This window comes from Oryx dammah, unplaced genomic scaffold (genome assembly GCF_014754425.2).
Source record: "Oryx dammah isolate SB20612 unplaced genomic scaffold, SCBI_Odam_1.1 HiC_scaffold_13, whole genome shotgun sequence".
Lineage (NCBI taxonomy): Eukaryota > Metazoa > Chordata > Mammalia > Artiodactyla > Bovidae > Oryx > Oryx dammah.
Window position 1 is genome coordinate 13152823 of NW_024070197.1, and position 14033 is coordinate 13166855.

A 14033-nucleotide genomic window follows, 5' to 3' on the forward strand; every position below is an offset into this window, starting at 1 on the left:
TATTATTTGTGTGTTTCTTGGCCGGGTTGAATATGTGGGTCATCTGTGTGCGCTAAGTCATGTCAGTTCCTAGGTGGTGAACTGTGACTGCCAAGTGTTAAGTAAGATAGATCCAATAGATAAACAAAAATGATCATTTCTCTTATTTGCTCATTTATTTCCCTTTGTAGAAAAGGCATTCTTCTGAAAAAAAAAAAGTCAAAAAAATGAAGAGACTTTAAAGTGACAGCTTACCAAAAATATGTAATTAAACTTCTGAACCTAAAATTTAGGGTTAAAAAAGGGAGTCAGTAACTTGATTTTAATGATACACATATGACATATTTAAAATGACATACATCCCTTGCATAAAAATTTTTGTAAAAATTCACAAAAATAAAGTTATACTTTGCAACTTCCCTGGTGGTACAGTGGATAGAAATCACCCTGCCAGTTCAGGAGACATGTATTTGATCCCTGGTCCAGGAAAATTCCACATGCCTTGGAACAACTAAGCCCGTACAACACAGCTGCTAAAGCCTGAGCACTCTAGAGCCTGTGCACAATAAGAGAAGCTACTGGAATGGAGAAACCCATGCACCACAACTGGAGAGTTGCCTCCACTCTCTGCAACTAGAGAAAGCCCACAGCCCACACACAGCAACAAAGACCTAGAGCAACAACAACAAAAAAGAAGATCATACTTGGACATAGAAATATGCATAGTTATTTTACAGGCAAATTTCTTTCACCATACTTTGGTAAAATTAGAAATAGATGAAGAGTGGCCAGATGTTTTTATGTATTTATTACTTTGGCCACAAAGCACAGCTTGTGGGATCTTAGTTCCCTGACTAGGGATTGAACCCCAGCCCCAACAGTGAAAGTGCCAAGTGCTAACCACTAGACTGCCAGGGAATTGCCCAGAATGTTTTTAAATACATGGATGTTAAGGGATACTCTCCTAGAACCAAATTTTTAAATACTTGAGTGATAGGCATATATAAAATTTTATATGTAAATTACATATATATAAAATATGTATCAGTAAGTCTTACACATAAACTATTATAAATTACATATTATAAAATATGTATATATATATATACATATCTGTGTCCTCAGTCACTTCAGTCATGTCCCAACTCTTTGCAACCCTGTAGACCATAGCCTGCCAGGCTCTTCTGTTCATGGAATTTTCCCAGCAAGAATCCTGGAATGGATTCCAGGATTGCCATGCCCTCCTCCAGGGGATCTTCCTGACCCAGGGATCGAACCCAGGTCTCCTGCATTGCAGGCAGATTCTTTACTATCTGAGCCACCAGGGAAGTCCCTTCTCTATATGTAATTTACACCAAAACATCAGTAATGCTTTTGCATCCTGTGAAAGATTGTGGATTTGTTTGAGAATATTGTCAGACTTTCTGCAATGAACATGTTATTGGTAACTTCAAGAAAAGTACTTGTTTAGCCGCTAAGTTGTGTCTCGCTCTTTGTGACCCCGTGGACTGTAGCCTGCCAAGCTTCTCTGCCATCTGCTATTTCCTTCTCCAGGGGCTCTTCTAACCCAGGGTTTAACAGGTAGGTTCTTTACCACTGAACCAACCAGGGAAGCACAATAGCCAGTCCCTAGACTAGAGTCCCAGCCTGACAGCGAACTGTTGGCTGGCCATGCAGAGGCCATTCCCTAACCTTGATCTTTCCTGTGGATACAGCAGGTACTGTGGTAGGTGATTGTTGTGCAGCCTCATTTCTCTTACTCAGTCCCCATCTTTTCATGCTGCCTTCATGCTTTCCAGAGAGTAGCATACCCAGAGGGAGCAAGTGGTCTCTGGAGTGCCTTCTCTCTGATAGAGACAGGCAGTGTAAGACAAGCAAGCTGGTAGTAGTCTGTTCCAGAAGGTTGACTCTATCCTCTGATGGATTTCTCACTTACCTCCAATATTCTACAGATTCATGGCCATAAACAGGTTCATGTTACCTGAACCTTAAAAGAGAAAAGATAAGCCAATAAAGAGTGTCAGACAGCATGGACACATTTTTCAGGTCACATGGAATGGTGCAGTAAATATAACAGTCTACTGGCTCGCCAGCAGTGACCTGGGTATGTTGAGATTTTTATGTCTCCAGACCTATCCATATTGCCTGATTCCTCCTGAATATGCTCACAGAACACATAGCCACAGATGGAGCCCTTCGGAGGTTCAGCTCACACGTACTCAGCCTCACAGTTCCCCTGGGAGGCGGTGTGATGAGAATGCCCACTAAGTGTGGGCTCTGAGACCAGGCTTGTGTGCTGCAGTCCCAGCTCAACACTTCCTCAGGCATGCTGGAGTAAACTCAACCACTTACCCTCTCTGTGCCTGGGTGCTCTGTAAAATGAAGATCATGACAGTTCCTACCTCCATGTTCTGAGAGTTAAAGAAGTTAGTATGTGTACCTCTTTGGCACATAGAAGTGTTGTAATTTCTTTTGGGGGACTTCCCTTGCGATCCAGTGATTAGGACTCTGCACTTCCACCCTGGTGGCGCAGGTTTGATCCCTGGTCAGGGAGCTAGGATCCCACGTGCAATGTGGTGTGGCCAATGTGTGAAAAAAAAAAAGAAGCCCTACAGATGTGCAGAGTGTGGGAAAGGCTTCAGTTATAGCTCAGGTTTGTGAAATCATCAGAGGGTGCATGTAAGCGAGAAGCCTTACAAGTAGATGTGAGTCAAGGTCTCCAGTTAGAACTTTGCCTTCATCTCAGAGCCAAAACAAGAGAAAAACATTATAGACGTGATGTGTGTGGAGATCCTCAGGAAGGGCTGATGTTTTCATAGCCACTGGTCTGCCTAGGAAGGGAAAATCTGGAAGTTTGGTAACCAGGGAAAGCACTTCAGTCACAAACTTCAGTCTTCAAGAGTCTGTTGCACAGTTGAATATTCCTTAAGGCAATGACCTGGCCAGGGGCTTCAGTGAAAATGGTCACCCTCATCAGAGCTGGCCTAGGAGGGAGATTTTACAAATGATGACAATAACGAGAATGTATCCTAGGAGCAGATTATGGATACACAGTCCTCGTGGTGGGGGGAAATACCTATAAACAGGACAAATGTAGGAAAAAACATTGTCCTCTTACTCAAACCAATAATGTCCATACCTTTTAGGAGATGGTTTTTATAGGGACTTGCCTGGCAGTCCAGTGATTAAGACTCTGCACTTCGAATGCAAGGGTGAGGTTTCCATCCCTGGTCAGGAAAATGAGATCCCATGTGCTGTGTGGCCCAGAAAAAAAAAAAAAAAAGATAGTTTTTATAAAAAGTAAAAGGTGATGTTGACATCCATTGAGGCAAGTTACCTTTAGAAAACCAGGAATGGCTTCAAGAAGAGACTTCTCTTGGCAGGCCTGGGGAATGTATCTCTAGCACCTTTTCATCATGCTTCTGTGATGGGATTTTATCTCACAGAGATTAAACTGCTCTCATAGAAAGGTTCTGTAAACTGAAGGAATATTTTATCCTTTTAAGTAAAATCTGATTGAGTTTTTAATTGGCATTGTATGGAATTTATAGGTTAATCTAGAAAGAATCTGCATATTTGAAATACTGATTTTTTTCCATTTTGAAAATGCTATTATTTCCACTCACTAAAGTATTTTAAATGATTTTTCAGTCATATTTTTTAGAGATGTACGTTCTGAATATTCTTAAATGTATTTCTAGGATTTTGTTTTACCTTTATCATGAATATATTTTTACCCATTTTATTTCATAGAGGGTTGGGTTATTTTTAACTTATAAGACAAATATTCATACACTTTAACAATTCAGAAATAGCATTTTTAACTTGTCAGAACAGCAGTGGTGAAACAGGTTAACCAAAGCCATGTCCATGGAGCTGTAGAAACATGCACTCTTACACACTTTTTGATGAGAATGAAAATAGGTAGCCTTTTTTGAAAGAATTTGTCAGTGTATCAAATTCAATTTGTGTAACCTTCAAAGTGGCAATAAGTGTGTAATAATTTATACTTGGGAGATAGTTACAGATGTGGGAAAAGATGTGTGTATATGGCCAAGCTCAGTATTTATTTTTTAACCATAGGAAAACCACACAAATGTTCATTCTCCAGTTGTAGTAAGTTAAGGTATATGTATATGAGGACAAACCACTAAAAATATTCAGGCACACCTGTAATGACATCGAAAGTTGCCTACAAACTATTTAGAGAACAGGAAAACTTGTGGAATGACAATTATACTATGACCCCATATTGTTAATATTGTGTGTGTGTGTGTGTGTTTATAAAGAAGGAAAAATATGTGTGAAAGGTCAGTATCATAAGTGCTTATTTCTAGCAGATGGAATACGGGGTCTGTAATACTTTCATGGACTTCTACATATTTATTACAAAAAGTATACATTAATTTTATAACAACAGTAAAGCTATTGTTTAAAAAAGATTAGTCTGCTGGAATAATCCTATATGGTCAAGGATCCATGTTATAAACTCTATATATTTTTTTCTTTTTCTACTGTTCACTTAGCACCTAGTACCAAATATAAGGTATACAAGTGAACTGTGAAATTTGTGATTTAGATACTTTCAGAGGCTGCATCATTTTTGCTGGCGGGTAGAAGAAGAGGTGTTCTGGATCACTGGGAGGACCTGGTTAGTACTTCTGTCTTACATTTTTGCCCTCTGGGATCCAGAAGCCCACAAGCCTGGCTTTGATAGAGGATAGTGTACCATAACTCCAGTCTGATGTCTCCACCTGGATGACTCAGGAGGCCTGAGGCATAACCTGGGCTGAGTCCCTTTCTGCTACCTGTGGCTGCAAGGAAAGGAATCTAAGTGACACACATATCTTAAAGATTTGCAGGTTTGATTCCAAACCACTGCTATAAGCAAATACTGCAGTAAAGCAGGTCACATGAATTTTTTGGTTTCCCAGTGTACATAAAACTATGTCTGTAGTACTATATATTGTAGTCTATTAAGTATTCAGTAGCATTATTAAAAAAGTAAATAGGTACCTTAATTTAAAAATACTTTTTCCCTGGGGAATTCCCTGGGGGTCCAGTTGTTAGAATTGGGTGCTTTCACTGCTGTGGACCCAACCTCTGATTGGGGAACTAAGATCCTGCAAGCCACACAGCACAGCCAAAATAATAAATATAATACTCTTGCTAAAAAATGCTAACCATCATCTGAGTCTTCAGTGAGTTGTAATCTTTTTGCAACAGTTAACATCAGAAATCACTGATCACAATAAAAGGTTTTTAACAAACAAAAAAAATTTTTAAAGATCATAGATCTTTAAATCATAGATCACCCTAACAAATACAGCAATGATGAAAACGTTTGAAATATTGCAAGAATTGCCAAAGTGTGACACAGAGACACAAAGTGAGCAAATGCTGTTGAAAAAATGGTGCTGATACACTTGCTTGCCACATGCTTGCCACAAAGTTTCACTTTGTAAAAGCGCAGTATCTGTGGAGTTCAATAAAACAAGGTATGCTTGCCTGCATTTTAGAAGGTGATAAGTACCAAGAAAGGAAAGGGAAAGTGGGGTGAGGCAGGTGATGAAGTGCCCAGGGCTGTTGCACTTTTAAATAGTAGGCCTCACTGAGAGCAACATTTGAGCAAAGAATAAAGAAGGTGAAGCAAACTTTGTGGCCACTGAGGTAAAGAACATACCAGCAGAGGAACCGTGATCAGGTTTGATGGATAGCACAAAGCCCAACATGGTTGGACCAGAATGGGCAAGTGAGGAAGTAATGGAAGATGAGGTAAGAGAGGATGAGGTAAGAGGGGCTAAAGAGGATAAATTAATTCAGAAAGGGAGGATCTACCTATTTATTACAAATATTACTGAGATGTATTACAGGAACCATGCTCCTCTCCATCCGATAAAAAAAAGACTGTTAGGCTCTGCCATAATTAAGGGTGACTCTCATCTCTTTGGCAGATTTTACTAGATTTTTTAAAAAGTCACAGTGAAACTGAAATGTCAAGACATCAAATGACAAGAGACAGGTCCAAAGCATTTATTTCACCATTCTCTTTGTGTGCCCCAAGTTTTGGTGTTAAGCTATCGTTGAATGTTATCCTTTCAGCTCCTGCCAATCACCAACTGTCTAATCTAGAATTAGAGCTGACAGAGATAGTTCTCATCAATTTTTGAGGTGTTCTGTTTGGTTTTGACTTTCTCTATAGGTCAGAATTATAGGCTCTAATATACTCCTTATTCAATTTTAAGGCCCAATTCAACCCCAATTCAAATTTAAGGCATTGAAAAATGAAGATGTTTAATAGAAATCTTAAAATGAGAAAAAGCATTAAGTCCCAACAAGGGAGATTTCAAAGAGAATGTGAAAGCTTTCCATGTTTTCATAATTTGTTGAAATATGTCTCTTTAAAGAGAACCCCAAACTCCTACAATTCCCTGACAAAGGACAGCACCTACTGAATAGTTCATATGTCTTTGCTTCTCCTAAGGGGAAAGTACAGAGTTATGTCAGATGTCCTGTGGAAGATTTCCCAGAGTCTCCTTAAATGGAAACAAACCCTGGAAAAAAGGGAAGTAAATTTTAATTGAAAAGTTGTGTGTTTATAAAAGTAAAGGATAGCCTCTTTCCCGGCTGGAACCATGGAGGGAGCAGAAGAGAAGAAAAAGGTTTCTGCTGTGCCAGAAACCCTTAAGAAAAAGCGAAACAATTTCGCAGAGCTTAAGATCAAGCTCCTGTGAAGGAGGTTTGCCTAAAAGATGCTTCAAAAGGCAAAGAGGAAGCTTATCTATGAGAAAGCTAAGCATTACCACAAGGAATACAGGCAGACGTACTGAAATTCGAATGGCTAGGATGGCACGAAAAGCCGGCAAATTCTGCGTACCCGCGGAACCCAAATTGGCATTTGTCATCAGGATCAGAGGTATCAACGGTGTGAGCCTGAAGGTTCGAAAGGCGCTGCAGCTCCTTCGCCTCCGGCAGATCTTCAGTGGCATGTTTGTGAAGCTCAACAAGGTTTCAATTAACATGCTGAGAATTGTGGAGCCAAACATTGCATGGGGGTACCCAAATCTGAATTTCGTAAATGAATTGATCTACAAGCGTGGTTATGGCAAAATCAACAAGAAGCGAATTGCCCTAACAGACAACGCATTGATTGCTCTATCTCTTAGGAAATATGGCATCATCTGCATGGAGGATCTGATTCATGAGATCTATACCATTGGAAAACGTTTCAAAGAAGCAAACAACTTCCTTCGGCCCTTTAAATTGTCTTCTCCACGAGGTGGAATGAAGAAAAAGACCACCCATTTTGTAGAAGGTGGAGATGCTGGCAACAGGGAAGACCAGATCAACAGGCTTATATAGAAGGATGAACTAAGGTATCTAGCAGGATTATTTTTGTAATCTGGTCAGTTAATAAACAATTGAAACAAAAACAAACAAACAAAAAAAGTAAAGGATATGTCTACAGTATCAGTTCAGTTCAGTTGCTCAGTCGTGTCCGACTCTTTGCGACCCCATGAACTGCAGCACGCCAGGCCTCCCTATCCATTACCAACTCCCGGAATTCACTTAGACTCGAGTCCATCGAGTCAGTGATGCCATCCAGCCACCTCATCCTCTGTGGTCCCCTTTTCCTCCTGCCCCCAATCCCTCCTAGCATCAGAGTCTTTTCTAAGGAGTCAACTCTTTGCATGAGGTGGCCAAAGTACTGGCGTTTCAGCTTCAGCATCATTCCCTCCAGAATCCCAGGGCTGATCTCCTTTAGAATGGACTGGTTGGATCTCCTTGCAGTCCAAGGGACTCTCAAGAGTCTTCTCCAACACCACAGTTCAAAAGCATCAATTCTTCTGCGCTCAGCTTTCTTCACCGTCCAACTCTCACATCCATACATGTCCACTGGAAAAACCATAGCCTTGACTAGACGGACCTTAGTTGGCAAAGTAATGTCTCTGCTTTTCAATATGTTATCTACAGAAAAGATACCTTTAAAGATTTTCACTAAAATAGAACAAGTGCTCATTTTTAGGTGGTAAGACATTGACTCTTCATTCTTCTTTTTTATCTTGGGTAGAGATTTAAAAAAAATTATTATTAACATTTAGCTGTTATTTTATCGCTACTGTGATTGTTGTTATTATTTTATAAACATAGAGTCTAGGTGGTCCCGGCAGCACCGTAAACCACGAGCAACCTAGGGCGGCCCCTAGTGCCGCGCAGGGGCTTCTGGGGATTGTAGTCCACAGGCTACCTCGCGCATGCGCCATGGTCCGGGACGGATGCTGTGGGCGACGTTGTTCGCGGGGCTGAGGTGAGTGTGGCTCGGACGCGCCCCCTTCCCAGGTGTCACTGTGTATGGGGGTTGGGGGTTGTGAAACTGTAACCCGACCTTGTGAAATGGAATGGGAGGCGTTGGAAGCGGGGACTAGTGACCGATAAAAGGACTTCCTCGGCCGGGTGGAGGGGTGAGGGGCTCCGGCCCGGCCTCCCTGGATGGGATCCGGCGTGGGGAGCTTGGGCTGGTTTGCGAGGTGGTGCCCCTGCAGGTTTGTAGGGTGTGCGCCTCCGGGTCAGAGTTGGGTTCAGTCTTGGCACGTGCATCTCTGAACCCAGGCGGGGGGCAGGGGGCGTGGCCTCAGGTTTTGGAGATGCTGATTTGGGCCATGCGCGCCTAATGGGGAGGGTTTCCCTGGTAGCTCAGTCAGCAAAGAATCTGCCCGCAATGCGAGAGACCCCCGGGTCAGGAAGATCCTCTGGAGTCGGGAATGGCAACCCACTCTAGTATTCTTGCCTGGAGAGGACAGAGGAGCCTGGCGGGCTACAGTCCATGGGGTCGCAAAGAGTCCGACACGGACAGAACTGAGCGACACACACACCCACACACCCTCCCTCCCTGATGGGGAGAGGAATTGACCCAAGGAGTTGTGTCATCTCCAATAGGAAGGACAGCTTGGTCTGTTCACTCCTCGTTTCGGCGGAGGGGCGATTCCAGCTCAGCACCCTGCATCCTTGGAGTCTTAGTTTCTGAAGGCTTCTGCGTTTGGGGTGTGGCAGCTCTTGACTCCAGCGGGGCAATCTTGACTTTAGGGCAGAAGTTCTGGCCTCTGGAAATAGGGGGGCAACTCAAACTGTACATCCCTTCTCTGCGTGTCCGGGCCGGGAGTATGTCTCTGAATACAGTATGCAGACAGAGAGTGCTATCTTTGAGGATTATAAGACACATAGCAAATTGTAAATTCTTAAACTGCAGTCAATAAATATGAATACTGACTCTACATTTGATAATATTAGAGAATTATTGAGGTGTCATATTAACATTTTAAAGATGATTAGAGCTACTTACTGAAATATGTATGGACAAAATAATATGTCAGGGAATTGCTTCAAAATAGTATGTGAATATGTGGGGAATGGGTAGAGGTGTAGTTGAAACAAGAGTGACCACATGTTAATAATTGTTTAAACCAAGTGACTGGTACATGGGGGTTCACTGTGCTATTCTGTCTGCCTCTGTATATGTTAGAAATTTCCATAATACAATATTTTGGAAACAATTTTCCAGTTAACTAACTAGGAAATGCCTGAAGCATAGGAAAGTTGGATTTTCCTCTTAGTTGCACATAGTATATGGGGCCAGACCTTGGAAATCCCCCCTCAGACTAGACCCCAATGCCCTCGGAGTCCCTGTGAGCTCCGAGGTGTAGTCAGAGTTTCAGGCCTTTCAATAAAATTCTGTAGTTTACTTCCTTTCTCAGTGAAGTTGAGGTCATTTATGTCTTTTGTCCCTTGTAAATGGGACAGTTTTTCAATTCTGTCTCTGTGAATATCGGTGTGTTTTTCAACATCTCAAACCTCTTATTTCCAAAACTGAACTTCTGATCCTCCTTACAAAACCTATCCCTCCTATGGACTTACCCATCTCTGTCAAGGACAACTCCGTCTTTGCAGTAACTGAGGCCAAAGTTTCCTCTCCTGTCTTTCTTTCTCTGCCCACATGCAAACCATCAACAGACCCTATTGACCAGATCATCCGTATAAATCCTGATCCCTGCCATTTCTCACTACCTCCACCTCTGCTTCCCTGATCCAAGGCACTGTCATTTCTAACTGGCATTTCCTGAAAACCACCTAACTAGTCTTCCTGCTCCCTTCTTACATTGGTAGTCCGTTCTTTGTGTATATGTCTATTCTGATTTTGTGGGGATTTAATTTTTACTGGAGTATAGTTACTTTACAATGTTGTGTTAGTTTCTACTGTACAGCAAAATGAATCAGGTGTGTGTGTGTGTGGGTGTGTGTGTGTGTGTCGCTCAGTCGTGTCTGGCTCTTTGTGACCCTATGGACTATAGCCCTCCAGGCTCCTTTGTCCATGGAATTCTCCAGGCAAGAGTACTGGAGTGGGTATCCATTCCCTCCTCCAGGGGATCTTCCCAACTGAGGGCTCGAACCTGGGTCTCCTGCATAGAAGGCACATTCTTTATTGCCTGAGCCAGCAAGGAAGCCCTGAATCAGCTATACATATATCCCCTGTTTTTTGGATTTCCTTCCCATTTAGGTCAACACAGAGCATTGAATAGAATTCCATGTGCTATACAGTAGGTTCTCACTAGTTATCCATTTCATACATAGCACAATAGTACATGTATGTCAATCCCAACTGGCAGTGCATTCATCACAGCAGCTAGCATGATCCTGTTAATACCTAAGTTAAATCATGCCACTCCTCTGTTTAGAATCCTCCCATAACTTTTAACTAATGAGACTAGCAGCCCAAACCTTCAAGTGTTCTTGTAGCATCTACCACCTGGCTCCCTTTACCTGCTCCATTCCCTCTTGCTCATTCCCACACGCCCTCCACTTGAGCCATGGTGCATGCTGCCACCTCAAGGTCTTTGCACTTGCTCTTTCCTCTGTCTAGAATGCTCTGTACACATACTTGCATTGCCCACTCCCTTACTTCATTAAGTATCACCTCAGTGAGACATTTCCTGACCACCCTGTTTCACTCCCAGTCCCCCTTCCCTGCTTTTTTAATTTTTTGCTCCATAACATTGATCACTGTGGTATCTTCAGTGTCCAGATCACTGCCTGGTACCCAATAGGCACTTAATAAATATGTGTTACATGAGGGAATGCAGTTCCTGTCCTCTCTGAGCTTAGAGACAGGCAGAAGTCAATTAAGCCACCGCAGCATAATGCTATCATAGGAGAAGTGGTACCTGCCGTAGTCAGAATGTTTGTGTCCTCCTCATATTCATTATGTTGAAAACCTAATGGCAGGATTTCCCTGGTGGTCCAGTAGCTAAGGCTCCATGCTCCCAGTACAGGGGGCCCAGGTTCGATTCCTTGTCAGGGAACTAGATTCCCACATGCCACAACTGTGCTGCAATCAAGACTGAAGATCCCGTGTGCCACAACTAAGGCCCAGCACAGCCTATATATATATATATATATAAAGAAAATGTGACAGTTTGACCCAAAAGCTTGAGGAAAGAGATAGGAGTTATATAGGTGTCTGGGATGGGATTGGTGGGCAGGGGGCTTGAGGAGGTGGGAATTTGGTCTGGTGAGAGTGAGAGGAGAGGAAAAGACATCTTGGAAAAAAAAGAATGTATGAGAAAACTGCCCAGTCCAGAAGGAACCAGTATTCATTCACAACTTGTTAAACCCCTGGTCTCATGGATTCTCTCTTCTTTGCAGTTCTGGTTTCTCTGGCTCCTGCTCTCTCTAAGAGGAAGACAGTATGATTAAGCTCCTGGTAAGCTGAAGTTTTCTTTCTTTCTCTTAAACGCCATGTCCATTCTGAGGAGCTGGGTATCTCTATTTTCCAAAAGTAAGTCAGCAATTTTTGAGTGACTTCTGTGTGGTAGGCACTTTACTTTATTTATAACAGCTGGGAGAGGTAGTGGTATTATTCCCTTTGGAGAAATTAAGAAACAGGCTCAGAAATGTCAGATTGTCTGGTTCAGGGCTGCTCCCAAGTTCAGTTTGCTTACCGGTGCCAGTCAATGAGCTGCTTGTCCCTGGTCCATGAAAGATAAGTACAGAAATCAAGAATAAGGGACTTTCCTGGTGATCCAGTGGTTAAGAATCCACCTTGCCATGCAGGGGACATGGGTTCGATCCTTGGTCTGGGAAGTAAGATCCTGCATGCCGTGGCACAACCAGCATGCTGAAAGGCAGCCAAATACATACATATCTTTTAAAAAGAAAACAAAAGCAAGGGTTTAGAGAATTCCTTGGTGAGGTTAGAACTCCATGCTTTCATAGCCGTGGCTCCAGGTTCAATTCCTGGTCAGGGAACTAAGAGGATTTGGAGCAAAAAGATAAAAACTTAATGACTGATACAGCAGCTTCCAGTGTAGCTCTTCTTCCAGGAGTCATTGGTGCAGATGATGAACATGGCATGTGCTTGATGTTTTAGGAAATCTTGACCTTCAAGGATGTGGCCATAGTCTTCTCCAAGGAAGAGCTGGCACTCTTGGACTCTGCCCAGATAAACCTGTACTAAGACGTGATGCTGGAGAACTTCAGGAACCTGGTCTCCGTGGGTGAGGACAATAAGCCCCTGTAACTAAGCATCAAACCACTGGTCCCATTTTCTCAAGTGATCAGCTTCAAACTGGATAGAATATTCCAGTTGGAGCACAAACGGAAACCTCCTAAGAGATACACATGCGGATGACAACCTGCAGTTAATGAGTTTTAATAACTGTGAGCAGGTGGTCCCTTGTGAGTTGTGGGTGGGTGAGGGAGCTCTCCCCAGGCCTGTGCCCCCTGCCTGTGGGCATCCGATGCAGTTGGCAAGCCTACACGGATCTCATCATGTGTTTAGGCTTTCATTCCCTCATATTTTCCAGAACAAGACTGAGGAAGTTCACACATTACCAAGGCCTTGGTCCCTTGGTTGCCTCTAGAATAAAACCAGTGTGGGGGGGGGGGGTTGTTTTTCGTTGTTTGTTTTTTTCCAGTTTTCTTTTTTTAAAACAATGTTTTGGACAAACTGGTATTAAAGGAACCAAGTTAGGATATGGTTGGTAGTCAGTACACTATGAGTGTCTGCTTATTTGCTCTCTTGCTGATCAGTATCTGTCCTAGCTTCAATTTCTCAGAGCCCTGTATACAGGAATCTGTGACCTCAGTTTAGTTTACGAGATAGTTGCTCTTATTGTCCCCCTTCTACAGAGCAAACAACTGAGGTGCAGAGTGGACGAGTAACTTGCCCAGGATCACCCAGCTTGTCAGAGGAACTAGGATTTGAACCTCCCAGTCTGACCCTGAGCCCTGTGCTTGTAATAACCAGGTGACATGGAGTACTGCCATGTCCATAGATTGTAAACAGGGCTCCATGGCATAAATGTGCAGGACTGACCCCATTGGTGAGTCCTGAAATCAAGTGACCATGTCATAGCTAGCAGTTTCTAAAAAGCAAAACAAATCCATGGACTAGAACACAAAAGGATTTATCAGAGTACATTGCACCTGGTAAGGTAAGCCTCAACTGATCACAGTATTTTAGTTTCTGGTCTGTGTGTCTGTGTAGGAACTGGGTCACAGTGTAAATGCTTTTCTTGCTATGGGTACAGTCCAAACAGTTGGAAAACTACTGCTTTAAGCCTGTTCCTGTTTCCTCTGACACCACTTTATGAACCAAAGTCACTCAATAAAAGGAATCAGAAAATTGCCTTGAATTAGAAGCAGTGTCCAGATGATATTTGTGACATTTTGTGAAGCCTATTTTTGGGTGCCAAGGTGTTGTGACCATCTTCAACCCTCTATTTCTTATGAACCTTTCGTACAATCTTGCTTCCCTGGGTGCCAGGCTGTGAACAGTTCCACGCTGCCCATTCTCCTAGCCATGGCTGTTAGAGATTCTGCAATAACCTCAAAGGGGAGAAGTTGGGAATTGGACTACAGGGTCTTGATGGATTTTGTCTCTTCACAAAGCCAGAGAACCTCAGGGAAAATAAAAAGGATGTCCCATATTTCACAATATTATCCCCATTTCAGTCCCCATGGCAGCTGTAGGCCCACTGTGTACAGTTGTGCAGGTTGTA

At 42.7% G+C, this 14033-nt stretch overlaps 2 pseudogenes; both read left to right on the top strand.

The window, feature by feature from the left end:
• Nucleotides 1–6716: 6716 nt before the first annotated feature.
• LOC120872329 lies at nt 6717–7366 on the top strand (annotated as a pseudogene).
• Nucleotides 7367–11680: 4314 nt separating this feature from the next.
• LOC120872343 lies at nt 11681–12860 on the top strand (annotated as a pseudogene).
• Nucleotides 12861–14033: the final 1173 nt, after the last annotated feature.